Below are 11801 nucleotides of genomic sequence, written 5' to 3'. Positions count from 1 at the left end.
GCTTTTAAGTTCCATCCATGTTGTTGCAAATGGTAGGATTTCCTTCTTTCTCATGGCTGAAAAATATTCCTCTGTGTGTGTTGGGGGGGTGTATGAAAAGTCTTAAAAATATGTTCGGCAGAGATTCACAAAAATCCCAGAAAAAATTCACAATTATCACACAAAAATTCATCATAAATTCCAGAAATTGCATTACTACCCATATTTTTATTTCTTTAATATTGATTCAAATAGTTTTCAAATGTCTCTGTAATTGCAAACATCCACTAAAATATTTTCATCACAAAACTGATAAAAAAAAATTCTGTCACTTTTGGTAAAAGCTCCCAGAGTTTTTCCTCTATGAAAGTCAGAGAAAATGGCTGGCATTATTTGATCCATTTTTAGAATGAGTGTCCAGGTCTTGGTAAAAATAATTGAAACATTCAAACATGGCCCTTTGATTTCTTCTGATAATGAAATGCTATCATCTTTTGTCATTTGTCCTGCCACTCTTCTTTAAAATTGGATTCTTTTTTCTATGAAATAGTTAATGGCTTATTTCATAATTTCTGTGGACCAATCAAGGAGTGATTGTAAAGCTTGATGTTTTTATTGTTCATTGTTCGAAGTGAATGTCAGCTCTTTGTAAACATTTCTTTGCATCTGATTAACCTCATTTATAACTTTATGACTGAAAAAGATCTTTCAGAAAAGAAAAATTTATATAGTCATCGCTGTTTATTTCATATTTACTGTTTAGTTAGAGGACTATGTAGCACCCTAGGGGTTGCAGAGACAAATTACACCCAAAGTGAGGTCAAAGCATTTCAACCTGTTAAGAACTTTTGCATGTAAGTTGAGCTTACATGTATAACTGAGTCTGTGTATGTTAAAGGATAGCTCAAAAACTGGGAACTCTCTAGGCCAACTTCCACGTAGGAAACAATGCTTATGAAAAGCTAAGTGACAAAAATATGCTCATTTAAAGCTTTCACATAGGGGTGTCTGGTCGGCTCAGTCTGTTAAGCGTCCAGCTCTTGATTTCAGTTCAGGTCATGGTCTTGCCATTCATGAGTTCAAGCCCCATGTTGGGCTCTGTGCTGACAGCACAGAGCCTGGTTAGTATTCTCTCTCTCCCCATCTCTCTCTCTGTCCTTCCCCCCAATCACACTCTTTCACTCTCTCTCTCAAAATATATAAATAAACCTAAAAAAATAAAGCTTTCACATATATCATTGAAAGTCAATGGCAGCCACACTAATTGTTTGGAACTTAAACAAATAAAAGATTTGAGGGAGAAGTGTTTTATCATAGATGCTGTTAAGAATTGTCCATTTGAGGTGATAATGAAAAGTGGACTAATTTTTCATCAATGTTATTATTTAAAAAAAATTCTTTACAATACACCCCCACCATATGTGTCTTTACTGCCGGTGCCCAGGGCTCACCCTTTCTCCTCCTGCCCCCCATACTGAATATGAGAAAGAAATGGGTGACTCCATCACAGGGCAGTTTTTTCCCACCATACTCCTGACGTGTGAAAGGTCTCTTGGCCCAATCGGCAGGAAGATTATGGGGATTTTAATATAGTGAGATGCACATTGTTTCCCAAATTATTGGGACATAATTGGTATCAAGATCTCCACTTTCTCAATTCTTCTTTCTTCTTGTTGGACCTTACACGATTGGGTAGTAAGGCCAGCTACCCCTTTTACCTATGGTTCTCACCATCGTGTCTCTTTCCCAGCACAGCACAGATGCTCTTCCTACTTCATTATACTTTGTCACAGGACCTCCTCTCTTCAGTTCTTAACTTTTGCAGCTCGCTCGAATGTATTTTCTATTGCTCCATTTGACTGTGGTATTCTATATTTATCATTTACATTGACTTCTTAGTAAATTAAAAAAATCCAAACACATCCAAGTTTTATCAAACAAATTCAAATTTCTCACTCTACTTTCCAGAGAAGCCTGCCCAGAACCCTGGCTAGAATTATCTCCTTCCTGGACTGAGATCTGAAACTGTTTTTTCTGACATCTCTAATGTAGGTCTTACCACAAATATTGTAATGATTTCTTATATATAAGTTTTTATTTTCCCCTTAGTATGTGAATTCTAGGGGAAGAAACAATTTTTTTCTCTTTCCAACATCTTGTACAGCTTGAGACATAACCAGTGATTAATAAATTATTTTGAAAGTAATGAATAAATGAAGATTTTAGTTGGTGTTGTCTAAGAATAACTCACTGCAATCTTCTTGTTCTGTAGATTTTTTCCCAAATATATTCCCCTTCTTTTCCTCAAAAAATCATACATTGACTTATATATAATTAATGCTGTTATATTTCCCCGGCAATAATTTTTGTCCGATCATGTAAACATTCCACACCATTCCCTTCACTTGGGTCAGAATCGTCAAGTCCCAGACAATCAGACCTTGGTTGTCAGAGGTGTTGTGTAGAGAACCCAACACAATACTAACTGATACAAGCTATTTCATGCTTTTGAAACCAAATAATAGCAACTGGTGGCTTAAGTAAGAATCAGGGAGAGGCTAATGAACCAGAACACAGAAGACCATATTGTTGGTTTACCTAAGAAAACATATTTTTTCTCAACATACATAAGACAAAATGCATTTGAATGCACGATCATATTTTTTAATGAATATTCTTTATTAAGAAGCTTTGCTTGTTTCATTGGCAGAGATTTTGGATTTCTCTGGTAATACACTTCAGGAGAAAGTGCCGAGCTAGATAATTCTTCATGATATACTTGAGTGATTATCATCATTGAACAATTTCCTGCAAAAAAACAACTATGAACATAGTACTCAGTTCAGTGTTAGGAAATATAGAAATAACATAAGATGTAGCTTTCCCATGAGGCTAATAATCTTTTGAGGGGAGACGTAGCACATGTAGGAAATGATTTGAAAACAATGCAGGGGGATAGAGTAGTATTAAATCATGTAATACAAGCACTTAGTACTAGCTTGGACTACAGAGTATTGGAAGAAGATTCTCTAAGGATCTGTGAAGTTTCTGCCTGTCTTGCAAGCAGAGGCACTGACTGCCTTTGTTCTAAATTATCTTTTCAAAGATGTTTGTATAGTGAACAGACTTGGAAGATAAAGATAGGGTCTTCGTAGGGGCAAAGAACACACTTGCTTACAGCCATTATTGAAAAGCAAAAAAAAGATTTGGGTCCCTAAGCACAGGATTTCTCTCATGTAATACAATCCACTGTATGTTTAGGCACCAATTTCTTTCTCCGTGGAACTTGGGAAGAAGAAAATTTAATGCAACTATAATGATACTCAGAATTCTTGGCTTTGTCTTGAGTAATGCAGTCCTTTATCTCTGAACCCTGAGTCTCATGTCCTCTGCCAGCATCTATGAAGTTATAGCAGGCTAATTTGTAAGCTTGCAAGTAGGGTAATGTCTTGGGACTTTAATAGCTCTTGACAGAGAATAGGAATAAAGCTTTATGGAATAAATAGGATTAAAGATGTACCTGAAAAATGAGCATGGTTTGGTAGTGAAAGAATGTTATTCCCAAACAGTGCACTATGTAAAATGGGCTCAGATTTTGGAGGTTCTTAAACTAAGTGACGTGGTTGGATTTGTTCTTACATACTGTATATTTTTGAAGAGGGTGATAAGATGAAAGAAATATTTTAGTAACATTAGTCTGTGTGTTAGAAAGGAGGAGAGAGAATCTAAAATCATGGAGGTCCTTTAGGAATTGTAGCAATCTTCTAAGAATAAGAGTATAGAGAGTGAACATGGTAAAATCGGTATCGTAAGAGAAAGAATATGAGAGAAGACAAAAAAAAAAGAGTAATGGGAGACTCTAGCTTCTTATTTCAGGTTAAGCCTTTTAGTGACTAATGGTGAGATGAGTTTTAAAATCAGATAATACTAGCAGTGTGATCTTAATCTAATTAGTTAACCTTTCTGAAACTTAGTCATGAACAAAATCTATCCCACACCAGTTATTTGTACAGATTAACAAAAATAATGTAGGTGAAAGTGAAGAGTCTTCATTCTGCAGCAGTCTTAATTACATAATATAATGCAAATAAAGGGTAGGATAAGAAATAGGATATTTTTGTAAAAGTTGCTGATTTTAAACTAGGTGCTTTTATCAAGTCATTCCTAGATAAAGGGTTTGATTATTTCAAGGTAAGGAAAATAAGGAATAAATTTATATTTAAGAAAATTTTACTAACAATCATATAACCAATTAAAATATAACAGAAGAAAAGTCTTTATTGGAGGGGGGCGGCACAGACAATTGCTTTGGATGACCTTGACTAAGATTTTCAGTTGCAAATCACAAAGATTTTTTTTTCCCCAGTTACTCAGGAAGAAAAGGGGAAAGAATGGAAAAACCATCGGACCACTATGTGTCAAGGTGACCCTAAACTGGTGCTTTGCCAAGTTCTCCCAGAGATGACTATGATGATTTCATGGGATTTCTAGACTGTTCCTTTTATTGTTTACATCTCATTTTTATGCCTATTTCCATTTCTCCATGTCCACCACATAGCCATTGGAAAAGGAGAGAGCATCAAGTACACATCAAGCTGTTTTGTTACTATGTAGCACCCTTAACAAAAGCTTTGCTTGTTAAGAGTCAGAATGAGATCAGGCAAAAGGCCCCTGGGTTTCAAAATCCTATCCATCCCTACCACCCAGTTCTCTATACCAAGCACCATGACCAGGTACTGTGCTCTTTGGCATAAGAACTCCCTGTAGCCTCCACTTTAATTTTGCATCTCTGTTTTCACAGACTTAGGTCAGGTCATGTGTTCAATATGCTCATAGTAGATATCACTGAAAAACAGGTGACTAGTGATTACTGAACAGAGATGCAAGAGAATATGAAAAAGTTGAAATACTGCATGTTAAACACTTGCAAAAATTAGTTATTTCTCATTCTGAGAAAAATTGATATTGGCTTTCAAATTCTAGAAAGAATGAATAATGGGATAGATTTATGGAAATTTCACTTATACCCTTGGACTTGTCAAATAACTAGGAAGCAGCCCCCACTAGATCGTGCAGCCTGGGAGTACTGGGGAGTATGTTCCCTAATCCCAGCACATGCTCTCACTCACCTCTGCTGGATTTCTCTTCATAGTACTTACCACTTTCCAAAATATCATTCACTTATTTGTTATATTGTCTGTATCTTTCAGTGGAATCTAAGCTCCACGAGGGTAAGCATGAGCCAGGGCACAAACTTTTGTTTTTGTCTCCTTTGTTCTTCACTTTATCTCCGGCACTCCCTGGCCCAGAGTATGCCCAAGGAAACAGTTGTGGAACAACTGCAAATATGGAGACCAAAACATGGAGAAAACAAAAGGATACAAATTATGGGTGCTATCGGTGTTTTTCCTCATGTTAGCAAAATTCTTATGTTTCTTAGGAAGAAAAAGATGCAAAGAAGGACGAAATGGGTAACTGAGTTAGAATTATAGCAGAGTTGAGAATGTGCTATCAGGACTGGTCTCTAACATCTGTGACTTCTGCTTTCTGGCTCACGTACTAAGGAAGGACCTCTTAGAACAAATTGTGAGAACTGAATAAGTGTCAGCAGGACAGTTTTGCTGCAGCTCCACTTGGATACATCCCACTGTCCAATCTCCACCACTAGTGCCCCTCCTGCCAGGCTTTAGCACATCCCCAGGCACATTCAGTGCAGAGGATTCTGGAAAGCTAAAAATTCCCTGTGCTTGTTTTTATTTTTATTTATTTATTTATTTTTTTAAAGATGGGTTTTTTTTTAATTTTTTTTAACGTTTTTTATTTTATTTTTGAGACAGAGAGAGACAGAGTATGAACAGGGGAGGGGCAGAGAGAGAGGGAGACACAGAATCTGAAATGGGCTCCAGGCTCTGAGCTGTCAGCACAGAGCCCGACGCGGGGCTCGAACTCATGGACTGCGAGATCATGACCTTGAGCCGAAGTCGGACGCTTAACCGACTGAGCCACCCAGGCGCCCCAGTCCCTGTGCTTGTTTTTAAAGGGGAGTCTCTCTTGTTCTCTTTCTCTCTTGCTGTTGATGTTACATTTTTTTTTACCTATTACTTAGGACCTGTCTCCCTTATTGTTATTTGACCAGTGATTATTTCTTCTTTTGCTCTTATCAGACACAGTTAATCTTCCACTAAAACCTGATTATATCTCTTTAACATATCTTGCACAGGACTCTCCAAGATATGACTCTTTCCTATGGCCTCAGTTCTGACCTCTTACTACTATATCATGTTCTGGATCTAGGACCTCAAACTGCATAATTCAGCCAGAAAATGTATTTTACCTGGTTTTGGAGACTTTTAAGCATCAGGAAGTTTCATAGAAAGCTGTGGATTTCCAGTGACTTCTGCAAAACCCAAGTTGGCCATACTTTGTCTCCTTTATCACAGACAACAATCAGCTGAAGTTCTGTCATTGCTATGACACAGAGTGGACATGTTCATTTCACCAGCTGCCCTTCCTTTCTGCCCCAGCTGGTGCTGATTATCCAGTTTACTGTTAAGACCAAAAGACATTGCAAAATGAGAGGGCCAGGGATGTGCCAGGCCACATTCCCAATGACCTTATTACTAATATTTACCCATTTTGAAAGACTTAGATCAAAAAACTTCTACTCTATGACATTGCCCTGCTCTTCTCCATGCAAAAATGTATTCACTCATTTGAAACATTTATGGAGGATCTACTAGATAGCAGTGAGGATTCAGCAGTGAAAAGTTTCGAGAAGTGTACAGACTAGGGATATGAATTTGGCAGTCATCAGCATCAGAGGGTATTTAAGCCACACGATGGGGTACTGTCACAAAGAGACAGAGTAGGCATTGGGGGAAAATGGGAAAAGGCTTCCCAATGTTTTTCTCATGTAATTTTCATGATATGTGGCAATTATTCATTTTTCTTTTTCCAATAATTACAAAAGTCCTCAAATATTTATTTCAAAATAATTCAAACCTATGGAAAGGTTGCCAACTGGTACAATGGATAGCCATATGCCCTTCCCCTACATTTGTGGATGGTTAGTGCTTCATCGTATTTGCTTTCTCTCTCCCTCCACCCCCATCTCTCTCTCTCTCTCTCTCTCTCTCTCTCTCAATCATCTGAGAATTATTTGTGAACAACACTGTGTTTCACTCCTAGATATTTCAACACATCTCCTAATGAGAATTTTTACAACCAAGATCACAAAATTTAATATTGACACTATTATCTAATATGCATGTCCCTATTCAAATACTCTCCCATTGTGTAATAATTTCATTTATAGTTTTGTCGATTGGTTGGTTGGTTGGTTGGTTGGTTTTAGTACCTGATCAACAATCACTTGTTGTATTTGGTTGTTATATATTTTTTTTGTCTTTAATTTCAAACAATTTCCTGGACTTTTGGTGAGGGGGGATGAGGATGGATAGAGAGGAATCTTTTGTGTTGACATGTTTTTGATTTTTTTTTTTTTTTTGAATCCTGGACAGTTGTTTTCAGAATGTCTGTCGATTTGATTCTATCTGAACTTAATGTTTTTTTATGATTAAATGTTTACTTATTTTTGAGAGAGAAAGAAAGAGCAAAAGTGGGGGAGGGTCAGAAAGAGGGGGACAGAGGATCTGAAGCAGGCTCTTTGCTGACAACAGCGAGCCTGATGTGGGGCTCAAACTCACAAACCGCGAGATCATGACCTGAGCTGAAGTTGGACACTTAAGTGACTAAGCCTCCCAGATGCCCCTCTTTATGATTAATTTAGGTTAAAAATTTTTGGCAAGAATATTACATAGATGATATTATATGTGCCTTATTGAATCACATCAAGGGTACATGGTGTCAGTTTTTCCTATTATTGTTAAATTTTGTAATCTAGTAAGATAATGTTTCCAATTCCATTTGCCTGTATACTGCTCCTAACAAGGTTTCATCCAATAATTCTAGCATCTGAGGATGACCCTAACTGAATAAATTATTTTTATAGTGCTAGCAAAATGATGACTTTCTATTTCTATCATTCCTTCTGTATTTATTAGCTGACTTGTAATAAAGCAAGCATTTCCTTTTCTCCCTCATTCTCTCTCTCTCTCTCTCAAATTAAAAAAAAAGCTTTTAAAGTATCACTTGGGATTCATAAACTTTTAAGAAACAATTCATGTCTTTCTCCCATTCCTGTCATTCTTCGCTTTGATTCTCAGAAGTAATTATTTACAAGCTGTCTCCCATTTAACTGTGAGCCTTTTGAATGTAATAGAATCATGTCGCATGGATCTTTTCCCCTAACACACATGGAAACCTATAGATGTTTATCAAATGAATGAATGAATGTAACTACCAAATCATCTATCAAATTTGCTCATAGTCTTTAGCAATTAAAGCAACGAGATATATATATTATTTATTAATTTGACAAATATTAAAACATGTATCCATATTTTATATTAACATGTGTTAGGGTTTTAAAAAGGATATTCATCATATGCTCCTGGAGGATAATTTAGTAACATGTATTATAAGTATTTAATGAATAGTGGATAAGATTACAATGGAAATGATTAGAGTTAAAACACCTTTATAGTTTATAAAGAACAGATAAAAAACACATTTCCTTCAACTCAACAATTCTATTTCTAGTGGTTGGTACCAGAGACACATTTTTGAAACATCAAACCAATGTTTTATGTGGCAATCCCCTTTTTAGAGTAGACCTATGCAATGGATCAGTGGAATTCATTGCCTTGTGGAAGTGGGGTGGGGAGCTGCCAAGACCAAGGGAATCATTGCTTGACTGTATATTTCACAACAGAGGTTGTTGAATCCATTCTTAATTAAAAGGCTAAAACAAGTACTTTTGATTTGCAAAAGCCAGACTTTAGTGACAAATGGGAAAAGTTTGTATGTTTCAAATGAATCAAAGCCTGAAAGACTGACCACAGAATAGATAATAAAGCAGGGAAAAATCTAGACTATTATGCAAGCCTTTCCTGGGGCACGAGAGGAGAAGCCAGAGAGAAGGGGATGGAAGTCTTGGAGTCAAATGCCAATGTCCGTTTGAACATCACGGAAAGGAGGTGGTTTGAATGGGAAGCCAATGCATGTGCTCTGTTTTTCATTTGCTATTCTTTCAGGACACTTGCAGAATGCCCTGTGCCAAGAGGAGAGTAGAAATGGCAACACGGCTAGCTTAAAACAGAGAAGGGTTAGGTCTCCATGGGCTGCCCGTAGCTGTCAATAAGCCAGAGGTCGTCATAGGCCCAAGGAAGAATTCTGGGCACAACTGAGAATTAAAATTGTGCATCTTCCAGGGTATCATGATGGTAGCAGGCAAAGGGAGGACCCAAAAGTGGACTGACTCAGAGGGTGACCACCAGGGTGTGGAGAGTGGGATGTGGACAAGCTCACAGACCTAGCATTTGTCCTAAAATAATTTTTAAATGATATTTTTAAATGTTTAATGGACTGCAAATACTTTTAACATTTATAGTAAAATTTTTGGCCTTAAAACTTTTTTATATACATTATTTAAAAAATATAGGGACAGTTAGTGTTAGGTCTCACATTTAATCCTTTACCAAAAACATATATGATTATTAGATCCTAAAGGTTGAGTCATGAAACATTGGCAATTATATTCTTTATATTTAAAAAAGATTCAACTGACTTGTATATTTTATACCCCTGTATTTGTTTCTTTGTCCAGATTCACTTAAGGGCCAAACTATAAGATGTTCCTCCCATTTGTAACAGGTCACAAAAGACTTGTTAGTCAGGCCCATCTACTATGAAGTCCCATGCTTAGTGAAGTTAATACTTTCTACTTTGTTTCATTTAGTTTAAAGGAAAGAGCAAGTTAATTTTTACTACATAGCTGTTTGGGAAAATTTAATTCTGCTCTGTCAGAAATTTCCTATTCTTATTGCACCGGTCTGAGATCACAGCCAGGTCTGTAGGGAGTTTTGTGGTTGTTTGGGGGTGGGGAATGGATCAATCATAGCAGCTGTTGGCATTTAACAGGAAGTTTCCGTTCCATGCCCTACCCATCAAATTATAAATGAGTGGATGAGATGCGATTGGCTAGAAAGCCACACCTGCATCAAAACTTAGAGAATTGCTGATGTGCACAGTTCTCAAATGACTATATTTTTTCCTTTGGGAATGCTGTGAACAATTTGAGAAAGTTCAGTTGTGAAATATTTTCATCATGCTAATGAATGGCTTTTGCGTTTGCTGCTTTGTTTTTTCTTTATTTGATTGTTAAAGTAGATGTGCCTTCAAGTTTTGTTTACCCTTACAATAGATATTTTTGCTTTAAAGAAACAAAGTTTATAAAAATCTTACAAGATATTTTGATATCAAATGGCTCTTACAAATGACTAGCTAATTCTTAGCTAATCAGGACATGTGGGCTAAATTTCTCCTCCTTAATACCTATTGGTTTAATATTGTAAGAGACCTCAGGATACCTCAGCATATTTGTGTTACTTATTGTATTGACTTTCCAAATAGCAATAAAGTCATGGAGGAAATACTAATTTAAGATTTAGGTCCTTTTCCCCAATTATCCCAAACTTTTTGAAGAATAGTTTATATGTAGACATTTATACATAGGCATAAATAGCAGTTAATAGGACAAAATTTTCCTAGTAAAATGCTTTATTTAAAAATGCCCTTTCTGGAAAAGATGCTCTAAATCATCTTCAGGAAAATGCAAATCAAAACCACAATGAGATCACCTCATACCTCTCAGAATGGCTAAAATAAAAAAGACACAAGGAAAAAAAAACAAAAAAACAAGTGTTGGCAAGGATGTGGAGAAAAAAGAGCCCTTGTGTACTGCTGGTGAGAATGCAAACTGGTGCAGCCACTCTGGAAAACAGTATGGAAGTTCCTCAAAAATGTAAAAATAGAACTACTCTGTGATTCAGTAATCATACGACTATGTATTTACCCAAAGAATTGGAAAATGCTAATTTGAAAGGATATATACACCCTTATGTTTGCTGTAGCAGTATTTACAATAGGCAACCTATGGAAGCAGTCCAAGTATCCATCGATAGATGAATGGATAAAGAAGATGTGGTATATATATACTATATATACATACATACATATATATGTATGTATGTATATATAGTATATATACTATATACTATATATAGTAGAATATTATTCAGCCATAAAAAGAATGAAATCTTGCTATTTGCAACAGTGTGGATGGAGCTGGAGAATATTATGCTAAGTGAAATAAGCCAGAGAAAGAAAAGTACCAAATGATTTCACTCCTATGTGGAATTTAAGAAACAAAATATAAGCAGTGGGGGAAAAAAAAAGAGAGAGAGACACAAACCAGGAAACAGACTCTTAACTCCAGAGAACAAACTGAGGGTTGCCAGAGGGGAAGTGGGTGGGGGATGGGTGAAATAGCTGATGGGGATGAAGAGCACACTTGTCTTGATGAGCACTGAGTAATATACAAAATTGTTGAATCACTGTATTGTATACCTGAAAGTAACATAACACTGTATGTTAACTATACTGGAATTAAAATAAACACTTACTGAAAAACAAAAAAAAAAATGCCCCTTCTGTTAGAATAGTTGACATAATGACTTACTCTTCTGAGGAGATAACTTCACCAGGCTTTCTTGGTTAGAGTACCTCCTGGCATTACCTGCTAGCATACTTTTTTTCAGTGATATTGATGTGCAGTGCTTGCTTAAGTGAAATTCTCGTCTCACATGACACATTTTGTAGGAATCATGTTTCCATACACCAATCCACAGACTGATGCACAT

The 11801-nt window shown here is 36.4% G+C and overlaps 1 long non-coding RNA gene across 1 annotated transcript; it reads right to left on the bottom strand.

Moving 5' to 3' along the window:
• Window positions 1–2652: 2652 nt before the first annotated feature.
• Window positions 2653–11801, bottom strand: LOC122220213. Its single transcript, XR_006202735.1, has 4 exons — window positions 11621–11801; window positions 6314–6525; window positions 5139–5318; window positions 2653–2787 (listed from the first exon to the last, which is right to left on the bottom strand). It is a non-coding gene; the product is annotated as an uncharacterized LOC122220213 (long non-coding RNA).

This window comes from Panthera leo, chromosome B2 (assembly GCF_018350215.1).
Source record: "Panthera leo isolate Ple1 chromosome B2, P.leo_Ple1_pat1.1, whole genome shotgun sequence".
Lineage (NCBI taxonomy): Eukaryota > Metazoa > Chordata > Mammalia > Carnivora > Felidae > Panthera > Panthera leo.
The sequence above is the reverse complement of the archived record's forward strand: the minus strand, read 5'-3'. Positions and strand labels throughout refer to the sequence as shown.